Raw genomic sequence first — 12,063 nt, forward strand, 5'->3', positions numbered from 1 at the left:
ATCCCCTCTCTTCATCCCTCAGTCAGCCACCTGTCTGCCTGCCTCCCTCAGTCCTCCATTACTCGGGGGCTGAATAGGCTCACACATCCCATGGCGACCTGGCACCTGGGATTTGTCGAGCCCTCTACTAGTGTATACCTGACCTGCTTTGTTTGGGGAACAGGATGTATTATGGTAAAAGGTTGCCCTAGGAAGGCTCTGTTGACGATTTTCTATTAATATTTTAATAGAGTATACTGCAATAAATTTACAAACCTTATACAATAGACAGATATATAAATATATAGTTAAAGGCTTTAATAAGCTTTGGAGATATGTCTTATGGGGCCATTGGTTAATAAATGCTGAAATGGTTTGTTGAACTAAGTACACATGCATTGCACATTCGATAAACACATTCCTTTTTATCTATACATTACCCCTTATTCATGGGTGATTTCACCTTTTGAGAATTATTGTGCAACGTTTTTCAAGATTGCATCAACAATTTCAGATCTGTAAAAAACAGGAAGGTGGAGCGCAGAGAGAGAAAAAATATAGGATAACAATTAATCTTATAATTATATATATAAGAGGGGGTGCAGCAGTGTTAATATAGGTGAAAACCTCTAACCTATTTAAAGGAGAAGAAAAAAAAAAAAAAACAGACTGCACAATTTGTAAATTATAGCTATCGTCTATATATCTACGGAGTTAATACAACATGTAAAAAGTACCAAATATGAATATACTATTAAAAGTTAATACATTCTCATATGAATAAAAGAGAATGAGAGGAGAAAAAAGCACAAGAGAGAATGACTCTGTAGCGTTACTTACCTTGTCCGGGGGCCGGCCGAGGTCTTCTGTTCCCGGCGCGAATAGAGCGCCGATGACGGCGGGCGCTGACCGCGGAATGCGGTCACGTGTCCCGCCTAGCTTTGAGAGCGCGCCGCGCGTCACGAGCACGCTCTTAAAGGGGAAGTGGGAGCCGAAAATCAAAACGGTCTCCCATTGGCCCCTGTCACCCCACACTCCCCAAACTCTCACATATTGGGGGCGTGGATATGACAGGGGCCAATCAAAAATAAGTTGAAGGTATTTAAACTTACCTCTCCCTTTACTCCCTGCCCTATCGTGGTTTCTGTTTCAGTTCCCTTTACAGCCACTAGAGGTGGAGTTAACCCTGCAAGGTAATTATTGCAGTTTATAAAAAAGTAGTGGGAGTTGGCACCCAGACCACTCCAATGGGCAGAAGTGGTCTGGGTGCCTGGAGTGTCCCTTTAAGTTAAATATATGAATTTAGCAATAGTCAGACCAATGAGAATTAGGCAACCTGGTCAAAACTGAGATAAGGAGATTTCTGAAGTGGAAAGAGAGACCTGGAATGGTCAGAGAAAACCAAAATTGGTCAAAAATTTGTGATAATTGGACTGAGAATCTCAAACCAATATGGTAGGGTGGAAAGGCTATGGATGTACAGGGTTCTGAACGGGGCACAGCTAGCTTAAAAAAACGATGTGGCTGGAAGTGGTACCTTGAATGGTCTGAATTATCTTGAGGTGCATCAGAAAAAAGGTTGAAGTAGACATTCTAAAGTAGGCTGGGGGATCTATACATAGAGAACATTGTGGGTATGTTTCATATTAGGTTCTCTAGTGAATACAGGGCTTGCAAATGGATAGAAGGATTTTAAATGAGCAAGAATTTCATATTAAAGAAAGGCATAGAATTTGTGTAGGAATAATGTTCTTCAGTAAATGTGGATTGCACTATGATGATGAATAAAATAAATGCACTTATATATTATATATAATGTGGGCCAGTTAATAGGATTCCTGTCACATGACATATATGCTTGTTTATGAGTTTTTATACAGATAAGTCCAGCAGGTAATCACAGAACACCTATAATGGTATGCAAAGAGCCAATCATAATAACAAACAAAACAATGAACTATGATTTGGATGAAATATTTTTAAATATACTGCTTTATGTGTTGGGTCAAGGTATTCATTAAAGGACCAGTATAGGCACCCAGACCACTTCAGCTTAATGAAGTGGTCTGGGTGCCAGGTCCACCTAGGATTAACCCTTTCTGCTGTAAACATAGCAGTTTCAGAGAAACTGGGGTAATCCAGCCTCTAGTGGCTGTCTCATTGACAGCCGCTTGAGGCGCTTCCGCGCTTCTCACTGTGATTTTCACAGTGAGAAGATGCCAACGTCCATAGGAAAGCATTAAGAATGCTTTCCTATGAGACTGGCTGAATGCGTGCGCGGCTCTTGCCGCGCATGCGCATTCAGCCGATGACAGGGAAAGGAGGAGGAGAGTCTCCAGCACCGAGGGAGCCTGGCGCTGGAGATAGGTAAGTGTTTAACCCCTTCCTCTCCATCCAGCCCGGCGGGAGTAGGACCCTGAGGGTGGGGGTTTAGTGCCAGGAAAACGAGTATGTTTCCATGGCACTATAGTGGTCCTTTAAAATCTCTCAATGTTCTAGTACAGGACTAGGCCAAACTAGGAATAAAAAGCAGCTCTGGAATAATTGAAAACAGTGGTATTTTGCATTGAGCCCTCAAAGTACACATGCATTGGCATACCCTTACCCATTCCTTTCCTAGGAATACCCATACTCATTCCTTCTTTGTGAGAGTACTGTGGAAGGCATGGTTAGAGATTTGGGACTTGTAACCAGATTGGTTTTGTTAAACTAATTCGGACCAAGTGACAGGAGATGTCCTGGTCTTTTTTGGGGTAGGTAATGGGAAGGATTTGCTCTTTATTAGGACCATAGTAATTGGGAAACCTTACACCACATATGTATTAGGACCAGGACAATAGACATCCCTTGGTCCTCTTAGGTTGCTTGATGAACCCCTAGTCTTGTTATTAAATTACCCTCCACCCCACTCCCCTGGGTGTAAAGGAAAGGGTAACGTAATATACTAAGCTTATACCCAGTATTTTTATTCCCTCTTGGGGGTGGCAGGTTAAATTACAACATATTTGGGACAATTGGGAAATATTCAGACATTGGAATAGCCAATAAGTTAGTGCAGGAGCAGACAAAGAGAAAATAGAACAAGCTGAAGTTATTAACACTGAAATCAAAAGCAGTACAACTTGCCAACGTAAAAAAAAAAAAAAATCAAACCATACCACAAACATACAAGGCAAAACAATGAAAGGCCAATTACGTTTTCTTTTTGAATTTTATTTATAAATGCATTTGGAAATATGTGCTGTCTTTACATATGGTAATAGCAGCATCTGATGTCATGGTTTCTCTTTTAGACTCCACAGCAACAATTTGAGTGCTCTGTATACTGGCAGTCATCTTCTGTCTGGATTATATCATCTTTACTATTCATCTCATCAACATCTTTATTGTCAGTCGGAATCTTGGACCAAAGATAATTATGCTGAAGAGAATGGTAAGGGTATGGTTGAGGCAAATACAACCAAAACAATTCTTTTCAACTTTTTATTGTGGATGATGGTTTAAGGAAACATTTCCACTTTGAGCAAATCAATATGTATCAATCCTTAAGGACGCATGACATGTGTGACATGTCATGATTCCCTTTTATTCCAGAAGTTTGGTCCTTAAGGGGTAAAATCTTCAGCAACAGTTTTATTCATTGTATGGTTAGCAGAACAGTAATCTAGTAGCTAAAAAACAAATTACAATCTAATTCAATATATTCAGGAGTAATATATAACTCTAACATTACATCCTACAACTTCAATATCTCCTTTATTTTTTTTCAGCTTGTTGATGTGTACTTCTTCCTCTTCCTGATTGCGGTTTGGATACTTGCTTTTGGAGTTGCTCGTCAGGGAATCTTGCGACTGAACGAACAACGCTGGGAATGGATTTTCCGCTCAGTTATTTATGAACCGTATGGTTCAACCGTTTGGTGAATCCCTATCTGATATGGATGGTAAGCTCATCTGCATTTGTCAAGCATGAGAATGAATATGAGTGACTGCGGTCATATCCGTCTAATATTACTTCTACTACACTGAGGGATAGGCTAAAAATGCATTGAACTTGGGGTAGTGAATGAGGTTTGGACAGCTGGCCATACATTTTTGTTATACATAGAATGTGTGGCGGAATAGATGCTCTAGCAGCACTTTTATTCCCTTTTGTTAGGCTGTCCGTACGACTCAACTCTGTGTGGTCCCCTTGTTCACACCTTTTAAATTACCAATAGCCCCAGGCTGTTAACCACCATTGGGTATTAATTCAAGTGTTCCCCTGTGTGGCCACCGTTCGTATAACCGAACGCATGTGTACAAACAATTGGTTGCCATCTTGTCTCCCGAACCCGAGCAGCAGTACATGGTCATCCACAGGGTGGAACTAATTTCGGATATGCGTTCCCGCGAACGCCCGGGAAACTGGTACCACTGCCCATCCAACTTCCTTAACAGTTTGGCGTTCGGGAGACAGAAACTACCGAACAGGGGGAGTATTCGTACCCTAACAGTCAGAGGATGGATCCATCAGTGTTCATGCGAGAATCCCCGAATGATGACCGGTCGTTGCCCTGTTTTCTCTGGAACTGTTTTAGGGCATCACCTTGTGGCCGACCGGTCAAAACTTGATTTGAATGGCGTTCCCAAACCACCAAAGGGATCTGAATGATATTTTGGCAAAGTGTCCGCTCAGATCCAAGCTATTCAGTGATGTGACTTTTGTGAGGTTCGGAATTATTAAAATTAATTTTTGGGGTGTTTTGAAATATTGTTGATTTTTCTGTACCTGAGAGATAATGAAGTTATAGCTTTTTCTCACGCAATTATCTCTCAGGCACAGAAGATTTGGGGAGGAAAAGCCCTGTATTTTTGTATGAGAGACCCCATATAGGGATCAGTGCATAAAAGCCATGTGTGACCAAAATAAAAGTAGTTGACTCCCAGAACTGTATGTCGTCCAGTTACTGGTGGGAAAGTGTCTTGGATTATTATACTGCTTATTTCAGTTACGAGGGCTATGCTAGGTATTGGAGCTCTGCTACAGAATGCTCTTCATCTTATCTCATCATATATATATATACACCATCTCCCTTTAGACTGTTAGCTTGGTGGAGCAGGGCCCTAGCCACCTCATGTTCTTGTATGTCACATTTGACCTGTTGCAATTAGAATATGTTGGTTTTTGCTAAGTAATAATAAAGAGTTCCATTTACATTCCATAGTTTGGTTCTGAAATGACATGATGTGATTGAAAATAATGCATATGTCACACTGCAGTACACCAAAGAACCTTCCTTAGTTATCAGGTGTCTCTTTCTCTTATCAGGATCGACCTTGGACATTGACCAGTGTACAGCTACAGGGAATGAGCACAAACCACTCTGTGTGGAACTGGATGGTAACAATGACCCACGTTTCTCTGAATGGCCTGCTTCTACATGTTCTTTAGCAATATCCTGCTTGTAAACTTGCTCATAGCCATGCTTGGGTGAGTGATTACATACAGTAGACACCAGTACATGAGAAGATTGATAGAATTGTCCTAGTAGTTGATTTGTCTCACTCCTTTTTCAGATACACAGTGGGCTCGGTGCATGAGCATAATGACCAGGTGTGGAAATTCCAGAGGTATTTTTTGGTGGAGGAATACCCATTCCATTCCCCTTTGTTATCTTTGCTTATTTCTATAAGCTGCTCACGAAAATGTTCAGCTACTGCTACAAAGGGCAGAAACCTCTACCGTCACCATGCTGTGAGTGACATTACTTATATTTATAACAACAGTAATAATATCATCACAGTAATTAACCAGAATTTTTTTTTTAATATTTCTAACTTCATGTGGTCTAGGTGTTACATTCCCACACACTTTCTTGCATTCCTAATAAGTTCATAGAAGCGTCTATATTCTGACAAGATCTTTTTAGGGATGTTATCTTGCTGGAGTAGAAATAGCTGCACACATGTTTTAAAAAAAGCATATTTAAGTAGACTTCCCACTTATTATCTTATAATGCCCATTAAAATAAGAGTGATAACTGTAGCAGCGTTATAGGACAGGGATTTAAAAAAAATAATATTATGTAAACTATATATCTGCTTCATGCAAAAGTACGTAGATGGTTATCTTCAGGTTGCTCTGCATTTCATGTTAGGTACACACAGGTCATATGAACATTAAAGTTCAAACATTGTACATAAACACAATTTTCTTCTGCTGCTTATTCCATGATCGCATCGACCTATGGGTTTATCCTACCATTTGTAGCAGAAAGGAGTGGAAGCAGAACTTTATTATCAATCTAAAAAGGATTTACTACTCCTTATTACACAAAAAATGATGATGGGGAGGTAGGGAGGCTGCACTATATATTGCTTGGGTCTAGTCATCACCAGGAATGTACACTAGAGAGAGGAGTCACGTAAAGGACCACTATAGGCACCCAGACCACTTCAGCTCAATGAAGTGGTCTGGGTGCCAGGTCCCTCTAGTTTTAACTCTGAATGTAGTGTGTGTGTTAGTGCAGTGAATGCAGAGTGTGTGTAAATGTGTAGTGAATGCAGAGTGTGTGTTAATGTGTAGTGAATGCAGATAGTGTGTTAGTGTGTAGCGGATGCAAAGAGTGTGTGTTAGTGTAGTGAATGCAGAGTGTGTTAATGTGTAGTGAATGCAGAGTGTGTTAATGTGTAGTGAATGCAGAGTGTGTTCGTGTGTAGCGGATGTAGAGTGTGTGTTAGTGTAGTGAATGCAGAGTGTGTGTTAGTGTAGTGAATGCAGAGTGTGTTAGTGTGTAGCGAATGCGGAGTGTGTGTCAGTATAGTGGAGGCAGTGAGTGTGTTCGTGTGTAGTGTATGCAGAGTGCATGTTGTATTAGTGAATGCAGTGTGTGTATTGTATTAGTGTATGCAGTGTGTGTGTTAGTGTATGCAGTGTGTGTTGTATTAGTGTATGCAGTGTGTGTGTTGTGTTAGTGTATGTAGTGTGTGTGTTGTGTTAGTGTATGTAGTGTGTGGGTGTTGTGTCAGTGTATGTAGTGTGTGTGTGTTGTGTCAGTGTATGCAGTGTGTGTGTGTGTAAATGTGCAATCTGGGGGGGAGGGGGAGGAAGGGGCATTTTCACAGAATTTTTTTTAAAAATGTTTTTAATTAAATGAAATGTTTCTCCCCCCTCCCTGCTTACCTGTGTCCATGGAGGGGGGGAGACCCCATCCCTGGTGGTCCGGAGGGGGGCCCCCCGACTCCCCGTTACTGCAGAGGGGGCCCAGGCAGCACACAGCTTCTTCTCTCCTCTCTTCCAATAACTCTCGCGAGACCCGCAGAGCGTTGCCATGGCAACCGGGTCTCGCAAGAGTTATTAGAAGAGAGGAGAAGAGGAGAAGCTGTGTGCTGGGCCCCCTCTGCGGTAACAGGGAGCCTGGGAACCCGCGGCTGCACACATAGATTGCGATATTCGCTATGTGTACAGAGAAAGAAATTGGGGCCCGGGACTGCCAGAACAGCCGTCATGGTTGTCACCCCCTGATGGCGGCCCTGGCTGTCTCACTAACAGCCGCTAGAGGCCGCTTCCGCGATTCTCACTGTGAAAATCACAGTGAGAAGATGCTGACGTCCATAGGAAAGCATTGAGTAATGCTTTCCTATGGGCGTTTTTAATGCGCGCGTGGCTCTGGCCGCGCATTCGCATTCGGCTCCACTTGGGAGCCAACGTCGGAGGGGGAGGAGAGGTCACCAGCAGTGCGGGAGCCTGGAGCTGGATAAAGGTAAGTGGCTGAAGGGGTTTTAACCCCTTGAACCCAGCAGGAGGGAAGCCATGAGGCTGGGGGGGACCTAAGGACTACATAGTGCCAGGAAAACGAGTTTGTTTTCCTGGCACTATAGTGGTCCTTTAAACAACTGGTGGCTGTACACTACTTTATTAGGAGATAGAAGATAACTGAACCTTGGAATATCATTTTCAGTAGTAGGAATCTGTGATGATACTAGTAATTGAAGATTATGTATGTGTAGAGACTCGCTATCATGAGAGCTCTGTCTTATCAGGTTCCAAGGAAAAAGACACAAAGATGCTAGCCTGGGAAGCCGTGCTGAAGGAGAATTACCTGGTGAACTTAAGTAGTCAAACGCATAATACCATGGGGTAAGTGAAAATTTAGAGGGAAAAGTGAGTAAACAGGCAGAAAAGGGGGAACGAGAGCAGTGGTGGATGGTGAAGGTTTATAGTGGTGGAGGACTAATATTGAGTCCAAGAAAACTACGAAACCAAGTCACCAGTTGGACACACCAGGAATGTCCAAGGGCTTAACCGGAAGAGTATACAAAGAATGAACAAGTACAATCCCAAAATATATATCTTTAGAGGGTCTCTGTCACGGGTGGCGGTTCGGAGCCCGGGAACCCCGAGTGCCTGATGATGATGGGAGTCTCAGCGTGGAAATGGACCATCAGGACCTGGTGCTGGGTAACTGGTGTTGAGCACCAGCGTTTGTGCAGCCACATACCAGGACCCTGATGCAGCTACTGCGGATCCCAAGAGCTAGGAGCTTGATGATATGCAGACCTCCCAGGAGGCTCTGCAGCAGATATGTATCCAGTACAGAAACAAGGCAAGAGATACAAGGCAAAACAAGAGGAGACATAACTAAGTACTATATATGTAAAACATTGGAGATTTAGGCATACATAAATGGCCAAGATGTATGCAGCCCACCACTGCGTCAAAGTCCTCCAATTACAGTGGGTTCCTATCTACCTAGATATGCATGACTAAATAAACAATAATAAAACACACACAGCACTTACCTGCAAGAAAGGGCAGAGGACTATAAACAACTGCCGGCAGGAACCAACCGAAACAAAAGGATTCATGGAAAAGGAACGGGTGTGGCAACATAAAACAAACATATAAAGGAATCCAGGAGACTGGGAATTCCAGAAACGGAATAAAAGGAATGAACCCAGAAAACACAGCATAAAGAAAACCACACATGGAATAAAAACACAGAAAAACTAAGAAAAACTAAACAAAAATTGTAAAAAGAGTAATGGATAACAGAAGCCAAGGCCAGACATCTCCGCAGAACAGAGCAGGTTGTGACAGTCTACTTTACGTCCAGTTAGCACTACCCCATATTTTGGGATTGTGCTTGTTCATTCCTTGTTTAAAAGTGGTGGAGGGCTAACCTCTACCTTGGAATTCGACTATGCTACCTAACTTGCTGCTGCCCCTGGCATAGATTATGTTGCATAGGTCCCCTGTCGCTACCTATATAAATACTGCTTATAACTGCCAAGAGTTTAAAAAAAATCTCATCAGCTATAAATAATACAACAAATGAGTACACAATATGGAGGAGAGTGAATAAGAAGCTCTATCCCCTACATCACTTTGAAATGGATAATATACATACATACAAAAGATGGAGCTTCTAAGTGGTTGTTCAATAGATATTCTGTAAAATAAAATTATACCACAATAGTGCAATACAGTATTGTTAAAAAGATTATATAGTAAGAACAAGAGTGGTATCACTCACAAGCCTAGAGTCATACCCTCATATGACTCGGAAAGTATTCGTCTTTGGACCATTCAAGGATGTCCAGATCCTTCTTCTGCAGGGTCCTCTTTGCTTTTCCACCCTTAACCGGCTCAGGAGTATTTAGGTGCCAGGTCAGAGATGTTTCTTCAAAAAAGTGCTTTATTGATCAAAATAAAAGTACAATATAAAATCAGTTTAAAAAGAAACCAGATAAACCTCTGGGTAGGCTTTGTAGTCTGTCAAAGTATCCAGTCTTACCTCATCAACAGTTATACTGTGTGTAACCCAGGTCTGCTTTCTGACTGCATAGCTTTAAACCACCAAAGGTTGCAGGGCAAGCATGTCAAACTCAAAGGCTAACACGGGCCAAATAAACAAGGTTTAAGTTTCGGTGGGCCGCACAAAAAACAAAAACATCAGTTTTCATTGAAACGTAGATTTATTTAAAAAAGTACAGTATAAAAAAAGTTGCCTAAGTGACACTGGACGTCCTCATGTTTGTAGGACTTCAAAGTAAACAAAAGAACACATTTATTTTAAGGAGACATGCATTTGCATATAACCAATATTCCAGTGCAACTACCTTGAAATATTAAGAAAGGTTTGGTAATGGGACTAAAATGGTGAATGAATGCTGTTGCACAGCTGTAAAAAAACAAATAACGTTATCTTGTTGATTTTGAAGTCCTATGTTCTTCACTTTGGCTCAGATCATCAAACTTATTGATCTCAGCCAATATAATGCTTTCCCATAGGAAAGCATTGGGAGGCTATTGTGGATGTGTGGCAAAAAGTTGCGCGGCCAATCAGCTCCTCCATGCAGACCCAATCTAATACACTGCCCAAAAATCCAATACACTGCCCCCACTCTCACCACTCAAATTTAATATACTCCCTACTGCCCTCCCTACCCCCAAGTTAATACACTGCCCCCTGCCTTCACCAATTTAATACACTGCCCCTCCCACCACTCTAATACACTGCCCCCATCACTACTCTAATACACTGACTCCTAATTCCCCTAATTCAATACACTGCCCCAACCCTCCCCAAATTAATACACTGCCCTCCCCCACCACTCTAATATACAGCCCCATTCCCTTCCCCAATTTAATACATGGCCCCCTCCCTCAAATTAATACACTGCCCCTCCATCCCCCAATTTAATACACTGCCCCCCTTCCTCCCCAAATTAATACACTGCCCTCTCCCTAATTTATCACACTCCCTCCACCAATTTAATACACTGGCCCCCTGCCTCCCCCAATTTAATACACTGGCCCCCTGCCTCCCCCAATTTAATACACTGGCCCCCTCCCTCCCTCAAATTAATACACCCCACTCCCACCACTCTAATACACTGCCCCCCTGCCTCCCTCAATTTAATACACTGGCCCCCTCCCTCTCTCAAATTAATACAGTACCCCCACCCTCCCCAATTTAACACACTACACAGGAAGGTGTCCAAAGCCCCTCTTATCCTACCTTAAGGTGAGCCGCCCATCCTCCAGTTCCAGCCCTGCTCTTCTCTGCAAGCAGACCACACGCTCCTCTGGCACTGCGAGCAGGAGGAAAGGGGGAGTGGCTGGCCTGCTCTGCGGACAGACAGCCACTTTGCCCTCTCGTGGCCGTGGGAGGGAAGACAAGAAACAGACAGGAAAGATCTTTCCTGTCTTGCGGCTGGTCGCAGCCACAGCACAAAGCAGCCCCAGGGCAGGTGGGCCGCAAATATATTCATTGTGGGCCACATGCGGCCCGCAAGTTTGATATGCTTGGTATGAGCCCTGTTGACAGCTTAGATAAGCATTTGTGCACAGCCCTATTCACAAACCCACAAACACCGGGACAGGGATGTCACTAAACTGATGGCAGCTGTGGTACTATATAACAGTTATGTAATTATATATATATATAATAATACATTCAAAAACGGTCAGTCCTTTAAATTAAAGTGGCAGATATCTAATAAGTATCCTGCAATAAAATGTTTGTGCATCAATTATACAGTGCAATTCATTATACAAATATATTCGAGGCCAATACAAACCATTGTGTGGAAATCTATTCACAAACCGGACTTTACATAGGACACGAGGTCATGCGTTTAGACTAGAAGAAAGAAGATTTCGTCTAAGGCAAAGGAAAGTTTTTCTTACTGTAAGAACAATAAGGATGTGGAATTCTCTGCCTGAAGAAGTGGTTTTATCAGAGTCCATATAGATGTTCAAACAGCTACTAGATGCATACTTGCAAAAACAGAATATTCAAGGATATAATCTTTCAATGTAGGGTAATAACTGCTTGATCCAAGGATAAATCTGACTGCCATTCTGGGGTCAAGAAGGATTTTTTTTCCTAGCTTGTTGCAAAATTGGAAGTGCTTCAAACTGTTTTTTTTTTTTTGCCTTCTTTTGGATCAACAGCAAAAAACATATGTGAGGAAGGCTGAACTTGATGGATGCAAGTCTCTTTTCAGCTATGTAACTATGTAACTATGTATCAATAGTGCATGGCCTGATTGTAGAAAATGAACATGACACATGGCTCAATAGCGTATTGGAAGT

The 12,063-nt window shown here is 42.3% G+C and overlaps 1 pseudogene; it reads left to right on the forward strand.

Annotated features, from left to right (window-relative positions):
- LOC134571252 (transient receptor potential cation channel subfamily M member 8-like) overlaps positions 1-12,063 on the forward strand; it is a 42,245-nt pseudogene that overhangs the window by 26,038 nt on the left and 4,144 nt on the right.

Source organism: Pelobates fuscus, chromosome 8 (genome assembly GCF_036172605.1).
Source record: "Pelobates fuscus isolate aPelFus1 chromosome 8, aPelFus1.pri, whole genome shotgun sequence".
NCBI lineage: Eukaryota > Metazoa > Chordata > Amphibia > Anura > Pelobatidae > Pelobates > Pelobates fuscus.